Genomic DNA, 21,407 nt, shown 5'->3' with positions numbered 1-21,407 from the left:
GAAGTCTTTGGGGTAACTGCAAGTCTGTGTCTTTGCTGTTGCTTTGCTCAGGCCTGAGTGCTGATGCTTTTTTTTGCCAGTGGGGGGAGGGGGGATTGTCACTCTCTGCCGCTTACGCACGGGACGGGGGAGCTGGGGGGGGGGCTCTGGGGTTCTTAATTTTAACTGTTGTCCGTTTTTGGGGCACTTCTCTCATTTTGTGGATGTTTGCAAAGAAAAAGCATTTCAGGATGTATGTATATTGTATACATTTCTCTGACATTAAATTGGACCTTTGAACCTTTGACAAGAAACAGAACGTTATTGTGAAGACATATTCTTGTAAAGTGAATTGTTTTGATGGGAGCAAATCAGTTTTAAAGACAGTGGAAGCATATTCTAAGATAAAACACAAGCAAAGTGCCACAGATCTGCAATAAAAACTGTAAGAGGTTAGATTGCATAGCAGATCAAACAGCATCTGTGATAAGAGAAACAAACTTCGTGACATTTTAGCAGAACTCTGTTGACCTTACCCAGCTCTCATGATTACCTCAGTCACTGCACTTAATGTAAACTCTTTAAACCACTTTCTATAACATTTTTATATTGTAAATTCATGCTGCTACTTGTGTATTTATGCATACCTTATTTCATATCTGTACCTCTAACTTTATTCTTTATTATTTCTAATTGTTGAACGTTGTTTAACATTGCATGTCTCATCAACACACCACAGCAAATACCCAATACTTATAAATACAAATGGCAAATTAGGTTGATTCTTGATTTCCTGCTTTTATAAAAGGTTCAGCAGTAACTTATAGAAGGCAACGAGTGTGCAATTGAAAAACCTATGAGGAAAAGGACAATTATCAAGCTTTTCTGTACTTCCAAAATCATAGTCCTGGACTTTGGAATGTGCCACATTGCAGCTTCCTGTACTGAAAGACCAGTATGTTTTGGGTAGATTATGATGAACTCTGTTGGAACTCTTCCAACAACAGTTGGGGCTTGCCCCAGACTGCCTTTAGGAAACAGCCATAGAGATCTGTGATGTGAAGCTATTAGAATGAAGTTCAACTAAGACGTCTATAACCCATAGAGGGTTCCTTAAGGTTGTTATAGCCAGGGGTGGTAGTGGGGATAAGCTCTCACCACCTATTAAATACTCCCATTGGCATATGTCTTAAATAGCCTCTGTCAACCAAGTAAGTCCAGCTCTTGGATTTCACACAATGAAGAGTGAAACGTTGACTGTACTCTTTTCCATAGATGCTAGATGCTGCCTGGCCTGCTGAGTTCCTCCAGCATTTTGTGTGTGTTGCTTGGATTTCCAGCATCCACAGATTTTCTCTTGTTTGTTCTTGGACTTCACATGTGGCTTAGCTCCCAAATCCTGGCAGAACCATTTCTACCGACAGGAGAAGGGGCAAAGTCGGGTTACTGGCACCTTGAAACCAGTCGCTTCAGAGCAAAAGAAAGTTCTGATTTTAATTCTCTGCTGCCTCGCAGGTTTTGGTAATAAACCCCAAGGAAAAAGCTGAAGTCCCTAGGGCAGTCCTATATTGAGTTCAATGCTGACTGGCAACTCCTGCAATGCCACTAGTTCAAACTGTATTGGTCTCTGCCATTTGTTTGAATTCATTGGCTGCGTGGAGAGGGGAGCCTGCTGCAAGTGGAACCGCTTGCTCACACATTGCCCTGCCCTGGCTTGTGTACTGGGTTGCATATCACACAGACAGCTCGGATGCAATATCCATGGTCGACCTCAACCAATGGAGAGTCTCATCTATATCTCATTTCAGACCTTATCATTTCAGGTGTAGATGGATGACAGTCTTATTGCCAATGGTGAGTCAGGGGCCGTTGATAATAGAGACCAAAGCGAGGTGAAGGATGGGGGCAGATGGAGTCAGGTTGCCAAGTGAGAGGAGTGAGTCTGCAAGGCCCACTGAGGCAGGAGACTGAGAGGTGAAACAGATAGGCACCAGTCCTCCCACGCTCTTTAACCCGTCTGTGGCTGCTCTGCCCACTGGGTTTACTAAATTTATCCTCTCCATCCGACAATGTCCTCCTCTGCTCCAATACTACTTCTCTTCCCACCTCCTGTTAAGTTAGTTTAAACCCACTGGAGTAGTGTGAACTGTTATGTTCTGTAACTCCAAAACATAAAACTAATTAAAAGAAGATGGGAGTCCGGAACGTGTGTATGTTAGTTTTGTTTTTACTTTAAGTGATGTGCTCATATGATATGACACAATGACACATGCCATTTACATACTTTGGCTTCTAATCTTCAATGCATTATGTAAATGACACAGAATGCTTAATCAAACTATGTATTTACAATATTACCCAAATATCACTGAAGTATTAAACACAACAATCCTTCCTGCTTATAGTATGCATCCCAACTGATATACACACACACTCACACACACACACACACACACACACACACACACACACACACACACACACACACACACACACACACACACACATTTTTATTTATATACAGTAATGCAACTGCTAGATAAACATCCACAGCTTAGTAAATTTTAAACTGCCCTATTCAGGCCAAAAGATTTAATTGTCCCGGAGGATGTCGTACTCATGTGGGATAATGCCTTTCCTGACTGTATGGGGGTGTTTGGCCGGTGAAACAATCTCAGGCTCTGGGGTCTCCTCCGTGGTGGTTGTCGGAGTTGACTCTGAGAATGCAGGAGGTGGTTCTGACCGCTCTGGACACATTTTTTCTCCAACAATTGACTCTGCTCCCCTCAGCTGGTCTATGTGTCTCCAGACGACTTCAGACACAACCTCCATTGTGTAGGAGAGTGGTCCACTTCTGTCCTTAATCTTTCCACGTGCCCACTTTTGATCACCTCTGTAGTCCCTCACCCCTGCTTGTCCGGGGTGAAACATCGAATCTCCTTGTCTGAGGAGCCCTCAGTTTGTCCTGCCTACCCCTGAGACTGGGTTTGGGGAGATCCAAGTGCGAGTGTAAGGAACAACCCAGGAAGAGCATTGCTGGTGAGTTGTGGTTGTGGAGTGCTATATGCAGCATGCGATATGCAAGGAGGAAATTGGTGAGCTTCTTTTTTATTGTTAGTGTAGTGTGCTCTGCTGACATTGCTTGCAGGGTGTTCTTTCGAATCTGGACAACACTTTCTGCCAAGCCATTTGTAGCTGGGTGATTCGGTGCAGATGTAATATGCCTTATTCCATTCATTTTCAAGACTGAAACTGTTCCACAACAAACAGTGGTCTATTATCACTGACTAAGTGTTCTGGAACACCAATCCTTGCAAAGAGGCTTCTTAACTCATCAACATTGTGCGAGGCTGTAGTGGAGGCCATTGGGAACACTTCTGTCCACTCTGTAATTGCATCCACTGCTACCAAGAAATTTATGTCCATGAATGGTCCGGCACAATCCACGTGAATTCTCCGCCAAGAGCATGCAGACCATTCCCAGGGGTGGAGAGGCACTGCTTTTGGCACCTTTTGGACGTGTTAGCATCCTGAACAGTGCATGGTGAGCTACTCAATCTGCTGATCTATCACAGCCCATGCAGATGAAGCTTCAAGCCAGTGCTTTCATTTTGCCCACGCCTAAATAACTGGCATGTAGCTCTTCCAACATTTTAGGTCTCAGCTTGGATAGTTGATTTTCAGAAGGCATTTGATAAGGTCCCACATAGGAGATTGGTGGGTAAAATCAGAGCACATGGCATTGGGGGGAAGATATTGACATGGGTAGAAAACTGGTTGGCAGATAGAAAGCAAAGGGTAGCGGTGAATGGGTGTTTCTCGGAATGGCAGGTGGTGACTAGTGGGGTGCCACAGGGCTCGGTATTGGGACCACAGCTGTTTACGATTTACATCAATGATTTAGATGAAGGCATTGAGAATAACATCAGCAAGTTTGCTGATGATACTAAGCTGGGTGGCAGTGTGACATGTGATGAGGATGTTAGGAGAATTCAGGGTGACTTGGATAGGCTGAGTGAGTGGGCAGATACTTGGCAGATGACATTTAATGTGAATAACTGTGAGGTTATCCTCTTTGGGAGTAAGAACAGGAAGGCAGATTATTATCTGAACGGTGTAGAGTTAGGTAAGGGAGAAATACAGAGAGATCTAGGAATCCTTGTTCATCAGTCACTGAAGGTGAATGAGCAAGTGCAGCAGGCAGTGAAGAAGGCTAATAGAATGTTGGCCTTTATTACAAAGGGAATTGAGTACAAGAGCAAGGAAATCCTCTTGCATTTGTACAGAGCCCTGGTGAGACCACACCTGGAGTATTGTGTACAGTTTTGGTCCCCAGGATTAAGGAAGGACATCCTGGCTGTAGAGGAAGTGCAGCGTAGATTCACGAGGTTAATTCCTGGGATGTCCGGACTGTCTTACGCAGATAGGTTAGAGAGACTGGGCTTGTACACGCTGGAATTAAGGAGATTGAGAGGGGATCTGATTGCAACATATAAGATTATTAAGGGATTGGACAAGATAGAGGCAGGAAATATGTTCCAGATGTTGGGAGAGTCCAATACCAGAGGACATGGTTTGAGAATAAGGGGTAGGTCATCCAGGACAGAGTTAAGGAAAAATTTCTTCTTCCAGAGAGTTGTGGGGGTGTGGAATGCACTGCCTCGGAAGGCAGTGGAGGCCAATTCTCTGGATGCTTTCAAGAAGGAGCTAGATAGGTATCTTATGGATAGGGGAATCAAGGGATATGGAGACAAGGCAGGAACCGGGTATTGATAGTAGATGATCAGCCATGATCTCAGAATGACGGTGCAGGCTCGAAGGGCTGAATGGTCTACTTCTGCACCTATTGTCTATAACGACTCTCAATCCTGACATAAGGCAACCTCTGTCAAGGATAAGTTCATTTCAGTACTGGTAAAAATGGAGGAACTTAAATTTCTGCTGCACATTTCAGCCATTTTGTGTGACCATGTAGACCTGAGACAGTGTGGGGTCTTTTCTGGTTTCCCTTTGTATCATCTCTGCTGTAATAGGGAGAGTTTCAATTTGCATTTGGGAGAATACATCCACATCCTCTTATGTAAATATTTCACTTATTTCCTTTTCCAAAGATAAGCCGGACAATCCATCAGTTTTACCAAAATTAATTGTCCTCTTGAATTTGAGCTTGTAATTGTGTTCTCCAGAATGCAGAGCCCATTCATGCAGCTGCTGTTAGTGGAACACCCTTCTGTGGATTGAAAATTGACATTAATGGTTGATGATCAGTAACAAGGGGAAACTCTTTCCCTTATAGGTTCTGGCTGAAGCACTCTATACCCCAAACCAGACTCAAGACCTCTCTTTCAATCGTTGTGTCATTTTCTCTGCAGTGGTAAGGGAACGTGATGTAAAGGTTCACATCCATTGCTCATAGCATGTGACATGACTGCACCTATGCTATAACATGAGCATCACAGGCAAGCTTCACTGGACAATGTGGATCATGATGCGCGAGTATAGTGTCTGATGTCACCATTTCCTTTACCTTCTTTAAAGCCACCTCACACTGCTTTATGCATTGCCATTTCATTCTGATCTGTAGTCATAAGTTCAAGGGGTAGAGCACAGTAGCCAGGTTTGGCAGGAATCTGTTATAGTAATTGACAAATCCTGAAAAGGATCACAACTGTGAAATGCCTTTTGGCCTTGGGCATTCACCACCGCTTGAATTTTCCCGGCAGATTTGTGTAAATCTTGAACATCAATGGTATGACCACAGTAAGTGATGCTTGGTTTAAAGATTTCACACTTGCTGTGTTGTGCTCTGAGCCATCATCTTCTAATCTTTAATACTGTATAGACATTTTGGAGATGTTCCTTGTCATGCTTATTGGAAAAAATCCATGTAACACTGAGTGCCTGTACAGCCTTGCAACAGTGTGCAGGTTCAGATGCTACTCCAGAAATAAGCCTATTATTGAGATAAGACCCTTTGTGAGTGTTAATGGTGAGAAACACTTTGAACTCTTCTTCCATTTCCATCTGTAGGTAGACCTCAGCTAAGTCCACTTTACTGAAGTGACTCCCTCCAGAAAGATATCCTCTATCCTGGTCAGAGGGTATTGATCTGCTTTCAGTACTGGGTTAATGATGACCTTAAAGTCAGCACAGATCCCGACAGATCCATTCTTCTTGAGTACTGGGACTACTGGCATTACCCGTGGGATCCATTCAACCCTGGAAAGAATTCCTTCAGCCTCTGTGTGATCTACCTCACTGGCTACTTTGTCACATGTGGCATAAGAAAGGAACCAGGTGGGCTTTTTAACCTTGTGTGTGACATTTTCATTTAACACTGTTTTACCTATTCCAACCTTGAACGCTGCTGTAGCATTGTCTAGTACCTCTCTTATGATGCTTTCAGTTGGCTCTATTGCAGGGGATGCAGCATGCAAAGAGCAGATGGAACTCCAATAAAGCTGTAGTTGTCTCAGCCAATCAATGCTGGCCCTCCTGTTGTTACCACAAGCCAGAGCAATGTGGCTTGTTGTTTGTTGTATTTCACTGTTCTGAATGTTATTCGCATAGGCATTATTTTTTTCTCCTTTCTAAGTTCTTAGCTGGCTATCTGCGGGCTTCAGTATCTTTGAAATGCTGTTCAAGGTTCAAGGAATGACTGAAAGAGCTGAGCCAGTGTCCAATTTCATTTTATTTAATTTACCGTTCACTTCTAGTGTAAGCCATATTGCTAGCCTGTTGTAAGTTTTCACATGTAAATCTTAAGGCTACCAATCCTATGTCACTCTCACGATGATCAGATTTTTCTTTAACAATATTCAGATTGGTGCTCTTATTGAAACTGTAACTTGCCTTCTTTTTTAATCTTTTCCTCTTCCCTGTGCAGTCCATTTATTTTTGTCTGCCTGACAGGCTCTTTGTATGTATCCTAATTTGTTGCATTTTGTGCATTTTTCACCTTTAAACCCGCATTGATCTGGTGTATGTGTGCAATCGAATGCATCTTTCTTTCCGCTGTAGCCAGCCATTTCTGCTTTTTTTTAACATTTATGATTATTATCACCTGGTACTGGTTTTATGATTATGATTATTATCACTGCTTATGAACCCATGAATTTAGTCCATTTTCTGCCTATTTTTTAACTCAATGTCTCTTCCCTTCTAAAGAAACATGTGCTGCAGGTTTTTGAAACCCGATCATCTTAATGTGCTTTTTAAAAATTCAAACGTCTCACTATGCTTCAACACAGTGCTTCCAGCTGGGTACAGGTATCGATTTTGACCAACGGTTCAATGACAAACTCTGCCATCTACATCAGGGACAAGCCTTGGCACATTTAGTCCAGTGTTATATATACCCCTGTGGTCCGTCCCTGCTGATTAGTTAGTCCTCGACCAATCAGGTTTCCGCTGTCCCATGGTGTTTACAATCAAATTCCAGTTCTTACTGAGAGTGAGACCTTCATCTTTGTTAAAATGAGACAAAAGAATTTTAATTCTGTGGAAAAGAGCAAACAGTTAACGATTCAGAGCAAGAATCTTCATCAGGACGAAAGAACATAAAAAGTCCTGATGAAAGGTCTTGGCCCGAAACGTTGATTGTATTCTTTTCCATAATACTGCCTGGCCTGCTGAGATCCTCCAGCATTTTGTGTGTGTAACTGGTAGTGGGTGTGAGGTTGGACTGCTCTCTATTAGTGAGTTGCCACATTGCATACTGAAGGTGGTAAAATCTGCTGCTATTGTGTTGTCAGTGGTGGAATGAGTGAGTGTTGCTTATCAAGAGGGCCACTATGTCCTGTATGGTATTGAGCTTCTTGAGTGTGTTGAAGCTGCACTCGTCCAGGCAAGTGGAGAGCCTCTCCTGTACGTGGTGAACAGATTGCAGGAAGCTAGGAGGTGAGTTCCTCGCTGCAGGTCTCCTAGCCTCTGACCTGCTCTTATAGCCACACTGTATATATGGGTCCTTCAGTTCAGTTTCTGCTCAGGGCTAGGTGGTGGTTGTCGGACTTCCAATGTTAAGAGGAAGGACGACAAATGGTTCTCAATCACAAACAAGAAAAAATCTGCAGATTGGAAATCCAAGCAACACACACAAAATGCTGGAGGAACTCAGCAGGCCAGGCAACATCTAGGAAAAGAGTATAGTCAAGTATTCAGGGCCAAGGAATTTAAAGCTATTGACTCTCTCCAGTACCAATTCCCTGATGAGAACTGGCTCATAGACCTTCAGCTTCATCTTTCTATAGTCAATAATCAGCTCTTTAACTTTGCTGATGTTGAGTGAGAGGTTGTTGCTGTGACACCATTCAGCCAGATTTTTAATCTCCCTCCGAACTCTATGTTCATTTAGGCAGCTTGAATTGTTTATCCTAGAGTTAAGAATGCCCATTAATTTTTGTCCCGCCAAAAGGCTTTGGCCTGAAACATTGACTGTACTCTTTTCCTAGATGCTACCTGAGTTCCTCCAGCATTTTGTGTGTGATGTTGAGATGGTTCTCAATGATGGCTGCAAGACAACAAAATACAGCTTTTATTAAAAAAATGATCTATGTTTAGTTCAAAGTAAATTTATATCATTTACGTCACCACATAGTACCCCGAGGTTAATTTTTCTTGCAGGCTATCAGTCGAACAAGAAAGTAGAAACCTACACACAAACAAAAACTGACAACCAATGTGCAAAAGAGAGCAAACTGTGCCAATACAAAAAAAACAATAAAGTAAGCAAATAAATAAATAATATTAAGAACAGGAGTTGTGGAGCCAATAGGTTGTGGAATCAGTTCAGTGCTGAGGTGAGTGAAGTTATCCATGTCATTTCAGGAGCCTGATGGTTGAGGGGTAATAACTGTTCCTGAACCTGGTGGTGTAGGCCCTAAGGCTTCTGCACCTCCTTCCTGATGGCAGCAGCGAGAAGGGAGCATGGCCTGGATGGTGGGGCTGTTTGATGATGGATGCTACTTTCTCATATCTGCACTCCATGTAGCTGTGTTTAGTGGCAGGGAGGGCTTTACCTGTGATGGACGGGATTGCATCCACCACCTTCGCAGGCTTTTCCATTCAAGGGCATTGATGTTTCCACACCAGACTGTGGTGGGACCATTCAGGATACTGTACACTATGCGTCTACTGATGTTTGTGAAAGCTTTAGATGACGTGCTAGATCTGTGCAAACTTCTACAAAAATAGAGGCACAGCCATGCCTTTCTTTGTAATGGCATTTACGTACTGGTCTCAGGACGGATTCTCCATGATAATACCAAGGAATTTAAAGTATTGACCCTCTCCACTACCAATTCCCTAATGAGGACTGGGTCTTCGACCTTCCATTTCCTCCTCCTGTAGTTCGCAATCAGCTCTTTGGTTTTGCTGATGTTGAGTGAGAGATTATTGTTGTGGCAGCAGTCAATCAGATTTTCAATCTCTCTCCTATCTCTGCATGTTCATTTATGTAGCTTGGATTGTTCTCCTAGAGTTAAAAATGCCCACTATCTTTTATAAATTGATATAACATCACTATAATTCAATTTCAAGTTCAGAGTGTCCTACAAGCAAATGAGCAGCAATCCTTTTGAAGTTCATCCCTCGATTTACTGTTTATGTCTGGGTTTAGTCTTTTAATGATTTTTAAAACAATCTTTTTTTTCAGGTTACTTTTATATTTTAACTAGTTGTGAATGCTAATAACTGTGTCTATGGAGCACCCAATGACTCAGGGGCTGGGGGCCAGCAATCTCAGGGCAGCCGAGATTCTCTCTCTCACTCAGCAGCAGGCATGAAGAAAGCTTTCCACAGAAGAGAAAAATTAAAACAAATGCTGTAAATATTGAAAATCAACGATAAGATCAGAGAATGCTGGAAACACTCTTTAGATCAGGCAGCATCTGTGGAGAATGAAATAGAATAAACATTTCAACAGAAGTGTTGAAGAGAGAAAACAAGTTTAAATTTTTTCTGATAGGGAAGGTGGGGGGAGGGGGAGTGGATGGTTAGAATAAAGGGATAAGGTGATGTTGAGGTAGATGTGGTTTAAAACTCAAAAGTTCAAAGTAAATTTTATTATCAAAGTACACTCATCAGAGAGTGGCGGGTGCATGGAATGCACTGCCAGAAAAGGTGGTAGAGCTGAATACTAATAGGGCCTTTTAACAGACTGTTAGGTACATGGAGCTTAGAAAAATAGTGGGCTACGTGGTAGGAAAACTCTAGGCAGTTTCTAGAGTAGGTTACATGGTCAGCACAACATTGTGGGTTGAAGGGCCTGTAATGTGCTGTAGATTTCTACATTTACATATATGTCACCATATCCAACCCTGAGATTCATTTTCCCTGTGGGCATACTCAGCAAATCTATAGAATAGCAACTATAACAGAATCAATGCAAGATCAACCAGAGTGCAGAAGACAACAAACTGTGCAAATGCAAATATAAATAAATAGCAATAAATAATGAGAACGTGAGATTAAAAAGTCTTTAAAATGAGATCATTGGTTGTGCAAACATCTCAATGGATGGGCATGTGAGTGTAGTTACCCCTTTGGTTCAAGAGCCTAAGGGTTGAGAAGCAGTACATTGAACATGGAGGTGTGATTCCTGATGCTCTTGTACCTTCAAGCTGGTGACAGCATTAAGACCAGAGTATGGCTTTGGTGATGGGGGTTCCTGATGAAGAATGCTGCTTTTCCGCGACAACAGTAGATGTGGTCAATGGTTTGAAGGATCTTACCTGGGGAGCAGTTAGTGAGAGGGAGAAGGAACAAAAGCTTTGAAATAAGCAGTTAGGAAGTGAGAATGCAAAGAAAGGAATACAGACTGAAGCAGTAAAAAAAAGCCAGCTGTGGACGTACTTCCCCATCAAGCTGCTTTCTCCTCAATGTGATGTGCCTATCTTCATTTCACTGATCAGTTCCAGGAAGCCTCTGAATCCCATCACTTCACAATTAATTTGCTTTGCTTCGTTTTAACTTCCAGTCAATCTACAGCACCATTTAAATTTTCTCTCCCAACCTAATTAGATTTTGACTTCACTGTCAATATATAAAATATAATTTATTGTTTATATGAAGCACAATTGAATCATTAGTAAACACCACTCTGTTCCAAAATCATTTAGCTTGGCTTAGAAGGTAACTTCTATTTCAGATTGCTGGATTCAAGTCAGCTGAGATCAAGGAGTTTGTATTCATTAGGATAAATGACAGATGTGAAATATGTGGCATATTCTTTCTGTGGGAATCTGATACCCTCTAGTGTCCAAACTGAATCAAGCCAAGATTGTAAAGATCGGGAAAAAGCACAATTCCTAACGATGAATGTTACATTGAATTGATCTCTGAATTAATTTTCATATTAATGATTTATTTCTAAAGCAACTATATTTAAAATTTTATAGATATATATTTAAATAGGAAATGTATCCATTATTCATTGTTCTCATCGACGAGACAAGGATGAGGATGGAGGGTGAGTGGGTGTTGAGCACCATCTGCCTGCAAGTGACCAGCCTCCCTCTTGTGCTCTCACTTGCTGCTCCCAGTGTTCAATCAGTCTCTCTTACTCTCTCTCTTGCTCATTGGTGCCAGAATCTTGGGTCTCCGGCAGGTTTAATCGACGCAGCGAGTTCATATTTCTGGTTTCTCATTGCTCCTTGTTGTTTGTGTGCCTTTGATCGGGGCAGACTGGCTCTGAGGCCTGCAGTCCACATTCAAACTTTTGAATTGAACTGAGCTGAAAATTAACTTTCCTGGACTATTTTGTTGACTTTGTAGTTTGATGTTTTTATATTCTGTATTCACTCGGTTTTTTTGCCATTGCCTGATTTGTTCTTTTTTTTTTGCGTGTTAGGGGTTTGATGTTTTTCTTTGAATAGGTTCCATGGTTTTCTTTGTTTTGTGGCTGTCTGTGGGACGATGAATCTCAGAGTTGTATACTGCATGCATACTCTGATAATAAATGTAACCTGAATCTTTGAATCTTGAATCTTTTAGAGACTTACACCATGACTCAACAAATCATAATAGCAATTGAGAGATCTTGCTGTGTCCACTAATAATACTTATTTCTTGATTACAAATGGAATGATTTGAGTTGGCTATTTTCTGAATAGACGCTTGCAAACTTTTCAGTCTTGCCTTTTGCATTTGCATGCTGGGTTCTTCCCTCATTGAAAATGTGATCAGTCATGTAGTCCTTTCATCCTGATAGCTGTCCAAATGCTAATCATGTCTGGATGTGCCAGGTCTTGCAGATCTTGGGTTTGTCCCCTGGTATGATGGCGATCGTAGGTTAAGCAATGCACCAGGGCATAAAGTGAAGGATTATTGTGTCATGCAGTTCTCCGGTGAACTGAGTGTGCTACACAATGCAATGAATCTGGAGGGAAAACAGATCCATCTCGATGGACCATGCAGTAGTCATTGTTACTCGCATATGCATGGTGCAGTGCATGTGTCTAGTAGATTATGCAGGTGTAAGTTTGGTTCAGAACCACAGGAATTGAGACTCTTGGAGAACACTACAGAGCAGATTGATTAATGATCTAGACTGCAGTGTGTTATAGTTTAATCTAAATAGGATTTGTGATATGATTAACAAAGTGAGGGTTTTTAGATCTGTGGGACAGGATTTGACAGAGTATCCAGAAGGTTGTATGACTATCCAGTGTCAGTGGAGAAGGAAGTCAGAGTGAGAAAGACAATGCAGATGCCATGGTGCTTGCAAGAACCAATGACCTAGGTAAAGGAAGCAGCTGCTGCTGAAGGTTTGTGGAACTTAATTATTAAGCAGCACCTCAAGATCAATAACATTTAGACTATTGACCAAGCTTTGTGTAACTTTGAAAGTATCAGGCAAGACAGTGCACTGTTAAAAAGCGGGGAATGAGGATTTCACTTTGTGGGACTCTGATAGTGAAATGGAAGCAGCAGCACTTTGGGAAGCCTGCACCCAAGCAAGAGCAGGAGCAGTATCTGCAAGGAATAGCTGAACACAAAGGTTGCAAAGATTTTACATTAGCTGTATGTAAATATTACAAGTAACATGGTCTCTCCTTATGTTTAAATATAAACACAAGTACAGCACAGGGGAATTTAAATAGCACAAGTGTAAAATGATGAATAAAATTAGATTTAGAAGAATTGCTATTAAAATTATTTAAACTGGCTTAACAACTTTGCACAACTTTATGATAAAACCGGGGAATGAAAAGCAATGATCTGATGCAAAATACCAGAAATAGCGATGACTACTACGACATAACTGCCAATAGATCCACGCGGGGAATTAAACTATGAAGGGTAGAGTGGATTTTGAAAATGTAGAGTGCGGGCTAGGAAAGCTGGAGAACCTGAATCTATAAAAGATATCATAATGGCAGTTGTTATAAAAGTAACGAGCCATCCTTACGTAAGAAATTGAATCCACATAGATTAAGTTAAAAAAATACAAAATTTCATTCATACAAATGAGGGTGCACTACAAGTTAAACAAGATGAGGTATATATGCATAGAAAATGTATAAATTTTAGAATATTGGGCAATTTTAACTCCTCTGAAATCAACTAGGTGGATGAAGGAAAGGGACTATTGCTCCTACCCTGTGAGTTAGTATATACAAAGCCAACAAGAGTGGAAGAGTGATCAAAGATCAATCGATTCAAGGATCAATCTGCCTATGCAAAATAAATAAGAACAGGTAGAACAAGAAAACAAAATAGGGAACAGTTACATGATAGACATCATAATTTTGAAAGGCAAAAGTATAATAATGCTTAGGGCAATAGACTGAAAGAAAAGTTGATTCTCAGATATTGAGAATGGAATAATGGGTAACAATATAGGTGAGTGAGAAAGATCAAAGTTCAATATAAATTTAATACCAAAGTATGGATATGTTACCATACATTGAGATTAATTTTCTTGCAGGCATTTACAAGAAAAAAAGAAATACAGAAGAATTTTACAAAACACTACATGAATAGGCAAAGACCGACAAACAATCAATGTGCAAAGGAAGATGAGCTGTGCAAATAAAAGTAAATTGTAGATTATAGAATCAGTTCAGAGTTCCATGTAAATGTACTTGGGTGGGGAGGGCTTCACCTATGATGGGCTGGGTTTAGCCACCACTTTCTGCAGCCTTTTCAGTTTCTGGGCAAATATGTTTGCATACCAGCCATGATGCAACCAGTTAGGGTATTCTCCACTGTGCATCTGTAGAAGTGTGTCAAATTTTTGTCGAATCGGTGCAAGTCTCTAAGACAGTCGAAATGCTGTTGTGCCTTTTTGTGTTTACACTTAAGTGCTGGTCCAAGGACAGGTCCTCTAATATGGTGACGTTAAGACATTTAAAGCTAACTGACCCTCTCCAGCTCCATTCCCCTAATGAATACTGACTCATGGATTGCCACATTCTTCCTCCTTAGTCAGTAGTTATCTCTTCTGATTTTGCTGACATTGAGGGAGAGGTGGTATCTGAACTCAACCAGTTTTTTGAACTCCTTCCTGTATGGTGGTGTATTCATCACCATCTTTGATTTGGCCAACAACAGTGGTTTCATCAGCAGGTTTATATACAGCACTGTAACTGCACCTAGCCACACAATCACAGGTATAAAATGAATAGACCAGGGGGCTTAGCTCACAGCTCTGTGGTGCACTTGCGCTTGATAGAGTGTGTGGAGGAGATTTTGTTGCCAGTCTGTGCTAACTGGGGTCTGATGGTGAGGAAATCAAAGATCCTGTTGCAAATCAATGTACCGAGGCCTAGGTCTTGGCCCAGGCTATTGATAAGATACAATAGGAACAGGAAACAAATATAATGGTGTTCAATGGAGCTCAGAATATCCAAAATCTGCTCAAAGATGGGCAAGAATGAAGTAATCACTTAAAGGGCCACCACTAGATGATTTAAGATACAGGGGGAAATGTGGTGTTAAGGAAAGGGAAATAATATAAAGACAGGAGATGCAGATGAGAGCATAGCCAAAGAGAATATGGAGCAAATCAATTATAAATTCAAAAATGAACTTTGGAATTATGTTTTCTGGGGAATGAAAAGCAAAGCAATAAGTGATTCTGCAGTCCTATAATAGGAAGGAGCTACACACAAAAAGAGGGAGGAACGCAGTGGGTGGGGCAGCGTCTTTGGGGGAAGGAGTCTGTTGAGGAGGGAATGTGGACACAAGGAGAGGACAGCATAGAATGACAGCAACAGAAAATGGGCAGAAACATTAAATCAGATTGCTTCAATATTTACAAGGAGAGAGATCAAGAAGATTTAATGTCAGAAGTTGAATTTAAAATGGTTCACTGCAATTAAATTAACAATAATCAAACTCAAAAGACCTTTACCAGATGAGTGCATCTTTGAATTCCAAAAGGATCTTGGAAAGAGACAGCAGAGGTTACAAACACTTCATAATTCATCAGAAAAGATGAATGGTGACTTGTGTAATACTAACAGAACATGTTTGCTTGAGAAAGGAGATGAACAGGCTTAAGGAGTTGCTGGCCAGCCTATTTAACATTGGTGAAAAAAACCAGAAATTCTTGTTAAATTTGGAAATAGTAAACGCACCTAGAAATAAAACTGTAGTATTGAAAAGTCAATGATGATTTAGAAAGGGAAGTTCTTAGATCAACCAGTTTTTTGAAGTCATAGATGAGAGGGCATTCAAGCTTAATGTAGGGAATGTAACATAACTCTATTTCAAAACAAACTTCAATAAAATATTACATTAAGTAGTAGCAAGTACAGAACATCTAGGGTCAGAGGTCAATTAATAGAAGAAACAGTTCACTGAAAAAGACAAAGCAGAGCGAAGGGACAAAATAAGCTATTGAGAAGGACAGGAAGAGTGAGGTGAGGTGGACTCTGTAAATTGAATCGTAGCATCCCATTTGTATCACACTCATATGTGCAACTCTGCAATTATAGCAGCTGCTGGCATTTGTACTTGTGTAATACTATTGACATGTCAAATTGATACATCTGTTGTCAGATTTGTACTGTGTAATACCAATCCAGAACAAAGTTTTAACCATACACAGAAAAAGTGAAGATTTCTCACTTTGAATCAAAGAAAGGCAGGGTTGGAATCATTGTATTTGTAAGAGGATATGACATTGAAGTTTCCAAAGGGAAATTTGATGTAGTTTGCATGAATAAATAAGACAGAAGCTTTAACATCTTAATACTGGCTTCTGGTCAAGTTTTACAGGTGAGAATAGGGCATCAGATAAACTATTTATGAGGTCAGTCCTACTGAACCTGCTCATAGATAAATAAAATAGTTTTTATGACTCCCCTAGTTGAATTTTCTTTGAAACACCTGTAATCACAAGGAAACAGACACACACACATTAACTAGCAGCGGGGAAGCTTTTCAAACTCATAATGTTGTTGTCATAACATTGCAAGTAAAAGCAGACAACCAGCAGTAAACCTGGCAGCAAAACTCATTTGTTTGCAAAGATTCACAGATATTATTCTTAAAACACAATTGATAGATTGGTTAAGAAGTCTGAAGGTTCATAGAAATTCACAGTCCAATAGGTGACCATTCAGCTGATTGGATCCATTCTACACCAAACAGAGCAATTTATATTTTGTCCATTTCCATTGCTATGTAATGTACAGCTCTTCAAGTCACTGTCCAGATTCATTTTAATTTTGAAGAGGATATTGCTTTCTTAACAGTAGTGTGTTCAGATACTCACTACTCTTTGGATGAAAGTGGTGTTTATTTCAACTTTCCTCTCTGTCTACTCAAGGAACTCAATTCTTTCCTTATTGACAGGCAAATCAAGATAGCAAACGTCTGTGCAAAGTATTGCAAGCCCACACCACTAAGGGCTTGTACAACATGGGATGTACAAAGATTTGACTCTCTTAGTGATCATATATTGGCAATCTCTGATGATGGCCTATAGCATATATGTGCAAACTTTTACCATTCCTCCTTTCTATAGAAGTCAGGTCTACTGACCAACTTCATGCCATCACAGCAATCAGATGAGGGAGATCTCTGAAGACCCTGGCCTCAGATTTCTGTGACAGGGTTCTACGACCTGAGTGATCTATTCTTGTTGTCGGTGCTGTAGTGCCATCCAAGGTATGGTGAAGGTGACCACACGGGTCTTCAAGCCGAGGTCTGATGACTGGATTGGTGTGGAGACCATTACACTCCAATGCTCTTGAGAGAGAGTCTCTCACTTTGTCCTTATTTTCTACAGCCTCTGTGATCTCAATGCTATATGGACGTAACTTTTCAACAGGCGCATTTAATGTCAGAGTAATGTGTATAATATACATCCTGAAATTCTCTTTCTTCACAAACATCCACAAAAACAGAAGAGTGCCCCAAAGAATGAATGACAGTTAAAAGTTAGAATCCAACATCCTTCTCAGCTCCCCCCTTCCAAGCACGTGGCAACAAGGCAACAACCACCCCTCACCACCTACCAGCAAAAAAATCATCAGCATCCCCCCCCCCACCGAGCTCTCAAACGTGCAGCAAAGCATCAATAAAGACAGACTTGCAATACCTCAAGAACTACTCATTCACCTGGTAATTTGACATACCACAGGCTCCCTCTCTCTCCCTAATAAAGGAAAAAGAGGTGTCCCCGTTTCACAGCGAGAGGGGAGACATAACATATCGCTGATTTTGCCCATTTAATAGGGGGAAGAGAATGGTTTTCCAAATGCTGCATGAGCTCTTTCACTTGCCATGATGGGTTAGAATAGCACCAGAGCAGCTCAGACAATGAAGCTATCTATGCCCATACAGTACGTATTAGGATATATACTGTACACGGGCTGATATTTAGCAAGCCACAGTTGCAGCACAATCAATTGTGAGACGGGCCTTCAGCAAGAAGTCTCAATATCTTCCCTTGAATTGTTACCATCATTAATTCTCCTTCCATCACTTATTGGCAGTTAATAATGATCAGAAATTTGCTTGCTTCAGGTAATTAGTGTGGCCCCCAGAGCTCACTGGATGCTAGGTACCCAGGGCTGCAGGTCGCTCATGTGTTTCCAGCATATGATGAACTGCCCGTCTGCTTGAATGACTGTAGCTATAACAACACTGAAGGTCATTTCCCACAGCTGGTTGGTGGGTCTGTAGAAAACCACTGGCTCATTGTTCCCGATATCTGCATCCTAGAGACAGATCAATGGGCACAAAGTGCATTTGAACAGGATCACTGTCCATCATTTAGAAGTTAATTCTGAAACTATCTAAAAATTTAAATATTTCCAAACACTTCGGATTATTGGCATCACCAGAATTAATGGAAAGTCCTTCTGCTATCAAGGCAGTCCATGGACAGGGCCTCACTTACTGCTGTCTGATGCCTAGTCAGCGCTTATGACCTGTTGTGCCTTGTGGTAGAGCGGTTGTGATGAGGGTTACAGGTGACTGTGAGACACCTCACAGTGTCCATTGCACACTTTGTGGATCAGTGAATTTTCATTCATTCTCTGCTTGCCTGAACAAGTGCAGCTCACAAAACCACTTCTCTCTCACATCCTCGCCACTAAAGCCACTTAAGACGATGGCTTCACCTGATACCTCTTCCTATTCCACTAGAGAGCTCTGCATTTATACAGGGAGACATCTGACAGCTTTCCTGAGACAGGATTAAGATGTTCATCCATAATAGATAGATAGATACTTTATTGATCCCAAAGGAAATTACAGTGTCACAGTAGCATTACAAGTGCACAGATATACAAATATTAGAAGAGAAGTAAAGAAAGAATAAAAAATAAGTTACCTCTAGTGGGGGGGGGGGGGGAAATCTTCACATCCCCAGCTATAGGTTGACTCTTTATAGAACCTAATGGCTGAGGGTAAGAATGGCCTCGTATAGCATTCTTTGCACAGCGCAATTGTCTTAATCTATTACTAAAAGTGCTCATCTGTTCAGCCATGAGAAACATTGTTCAGAATTGCCAGGATTTTTGGTAGGGTCCATTGTTCTACCACAGCCTCCAGTGTGTCCAGTTTGACTCCTGTAACAGAGGCAACCTTTCTAATCTGTTTATAGAACCAACTGGCATCACCCATGTTGATGCCATTGCCCCAGCACACCAAAGCATAGTAGTTTTTACTGGCAACAACAGACTGGTTGAACATGTGAAGGAGGGGCCTGCCTACTCCAAAGGACCTCTGTCTCTTTGGGAAGTAAATGTGACTCTGGCCCTTCTTGTACACAGTTTCTGTGTTGGTGCTCCACTCAATTCTCTCAACCTGGTGCACCCACAGGTACTTGTAGCTCCTCACCACATCCACGCCTTTGCCTTCAGGGAGCAGGCAGGCTTGGTCTTCCTAAAGTCCACCACCATCTCCTTTGTGTTACCGATGTTGAGCTGCAGATGATTCAGCTTGCATCATTTGACTAAATCCTCCACCAGGGCCCTATATTCATCCTCCTGTCCTCCCTTTATACACCCAACTATTGCTGAGACATTATAGTTTGAGCTTCTCATGATATCTTCTGGTACTAGAAGTGAAACTTAACCCCACTGAGGCAAAATACTGATCATTGACACCTGTAAGCTAAAAGGGCTTATCAACAATGATATTAGGGTAAACAATCCTTGGGAAGAATTGAAACAAAATAAAATGAGGAAGGTATGTGGTAGCTTCCAAGATACTTAAATGAGTTTATACAACAGACAGAAAGATGTTAATTATAAGTTAACAAATCACCTGGTAAGATAATTTAAATAATAAGTTTCAGTTAATATATTTGTCAGTTGTCAAGTTCATGACAATGAAGGAGAATACTCAGAAATCATGAATTCTGCAATTTCCAGAATGGCGGCAGAAAGCCCCACTCTTTGAGCATCCACCCTCTTTGATCGCTCTGCTTTTCTCTTTTTCTCCAGTGTGTGCCTGGTTATCTCACTGGACACTGGATGATATTCAGCTCGGTGAGGCCATACAGTTTCGAGTTATTGCAAGACTGAACAGGGATCTATACTGTTTAAGGATGGATGAAGTCTTGTGATTGAACTACAGTGCTCAGTGATACACCATATTCTGTGTAAGAGAATACCTCTTGCACCAAGTGCAAGGACAGTGCTTTGAGTTTTGTGAGGAAGAGCTCAAGGAATATTCATATCCATGTAAGCTTAGTTTGATTCACGAACAGAGGAGTGGATGTTGGGAAGTCTTAAAAATTTTATTATTTTATTATTTCTCCACTTAAAATACAGAGTTAAGATGGTGCCAAGTGGCTGCCAAGGTGGATGGGGTTCTATCGAGGTTCTAATCTGCAAATGGCACTCAAACTGCAGTTGGTTTATGGTGAATTTTCTGCTTCCAGAATTCACCGGCTGACTGTTTCCGACATTCTCCAGGTGTGGCCCGGTGGACGACAGATTCCAGGCCGGTGTAGCCGACTGAGGCGCGGAAGAGAAGCAACATCAGGACTTTGCTGTGGCAGGTGTGTGGACAGAGGCCTCTGTGGTCGAGCGATCACACACCCTCTCTCTCTGGGTGGTGGGGAGAGTTTGCTGTCGATTCCCAAGTCTGAGAATCTTGGAATAAAAACTGACGCATCAGAGTCTCCCCTTTTGCTGTGAAATGGGTGATATCTCTCTGTCCCTTGTTAGTGAGAGGGAGAGACTATGGCCTGGCGAACTGTTGGGCAAACAATAGTTTTTATTGATCTTGGTCTTTTTTTGGATGCTTTGTTGCTGCTTGGTGGGTGGTGGCTGCTGAAATGTGCTGGGGGGAAAGGGGAGATTGATGCTTGCATGGGAAATGAGGGGAGAAGGGGCTTTGGGGTTCTAATGCTATTCTGTCATTCATTCGTTTGGGGTTCTTTTTTTCATGGATATCTGCAGAGACAAGGATTTCAGGTTGCTTACTGTATACATTCTCTGATAATAAACGGAACCATTTCAACTATTAAAATGTGCCCTAATTTGAATGTATGATTTCACTGAGCTTGAATCTCACCTGAAATCATAGTGAATGTAGAACCACATAACAGTTCATATCAAGAGCCTGTGGCTTAGCTTGATTCAAGAGCAGAGGAGCAAATGTTGGTAAGTGTTAAAAAATTATTTTTTATTCCCCCACCTGAAATATGTCCTATTTTGAATGTATAGTATAACTTCATTGAACTTGAACCTCACCTGAAATCAAATGCCCATTGCTGCTGTGCTTGCCCAGCCAGAACATATAAAGACAGAGAAGAGTGTGCTGGCTTTGTGTCAGCAAGTGGGAGTAAATTACTGGTAAATCACCCCTCAAGTAAGAATGGGTTTGGGTTAAGGAGAAGGTCTATTTCGGAAGGCGGAATCATGGTCACATGGGGAAAGCAGAGTGGTTGTTGGCATTTCAGTAGTAGAGACGGCAGGACGAAAGGGAGAATGTAGGTGGAAGAGTTGTCTTCGGAG

At 41.4% G+C, this 21,407-nt stretch overlaps 1 long non-coding RNA gene across 3 annotated transcripts in view; it reads left to right on the top strand.

Annotated features, from left to right (window-relative positions):
* Positions 1–20,817, top strand: part of LOC132391476 (uncharacterized) — a 99,787-nt gene extending 78,970 nt beyond the window's left edge. For 2 of the 3 annotated variants that reach the window (XR_009511224.1, XR_009511225.1), the window contains exon 5: positions 20,327–20,817. This is a non-coding gene — a long non-coding RNA (uncharacterized LOC132391476). The remainder of the gene's footprint in view (positions 1–20,326) is intronic. The other variant, XR_009511226.1, reaches the window with a different exon arrangement.
* The last annotated feature ends 590 nt before the right edge of the window (positions 20,818–21,407 follow it).

The sequence above is a fragment of the Hypanus sabinus genome, chromosome 3 (genome assembly GCF_030144855.1).
Source record: "Hypanus sabinus isolate sHypSab1 chromosome 3, sHypSab1.hap1, whole genome shotgun sequence".
Taxonomy (NCBI): domain Eukaryota; kingdom Metazoa; phylum Chordata; class Chondrichthyes; order Myliobatiformes; family Dasyatidae; genus Hypanus; species Hypanus sabinus.
The sequence above is the reverse complement of the archived record's forward strand: the minus strand, read 5'-3'. Positions and strand labels throughout refer to the sequence as shown.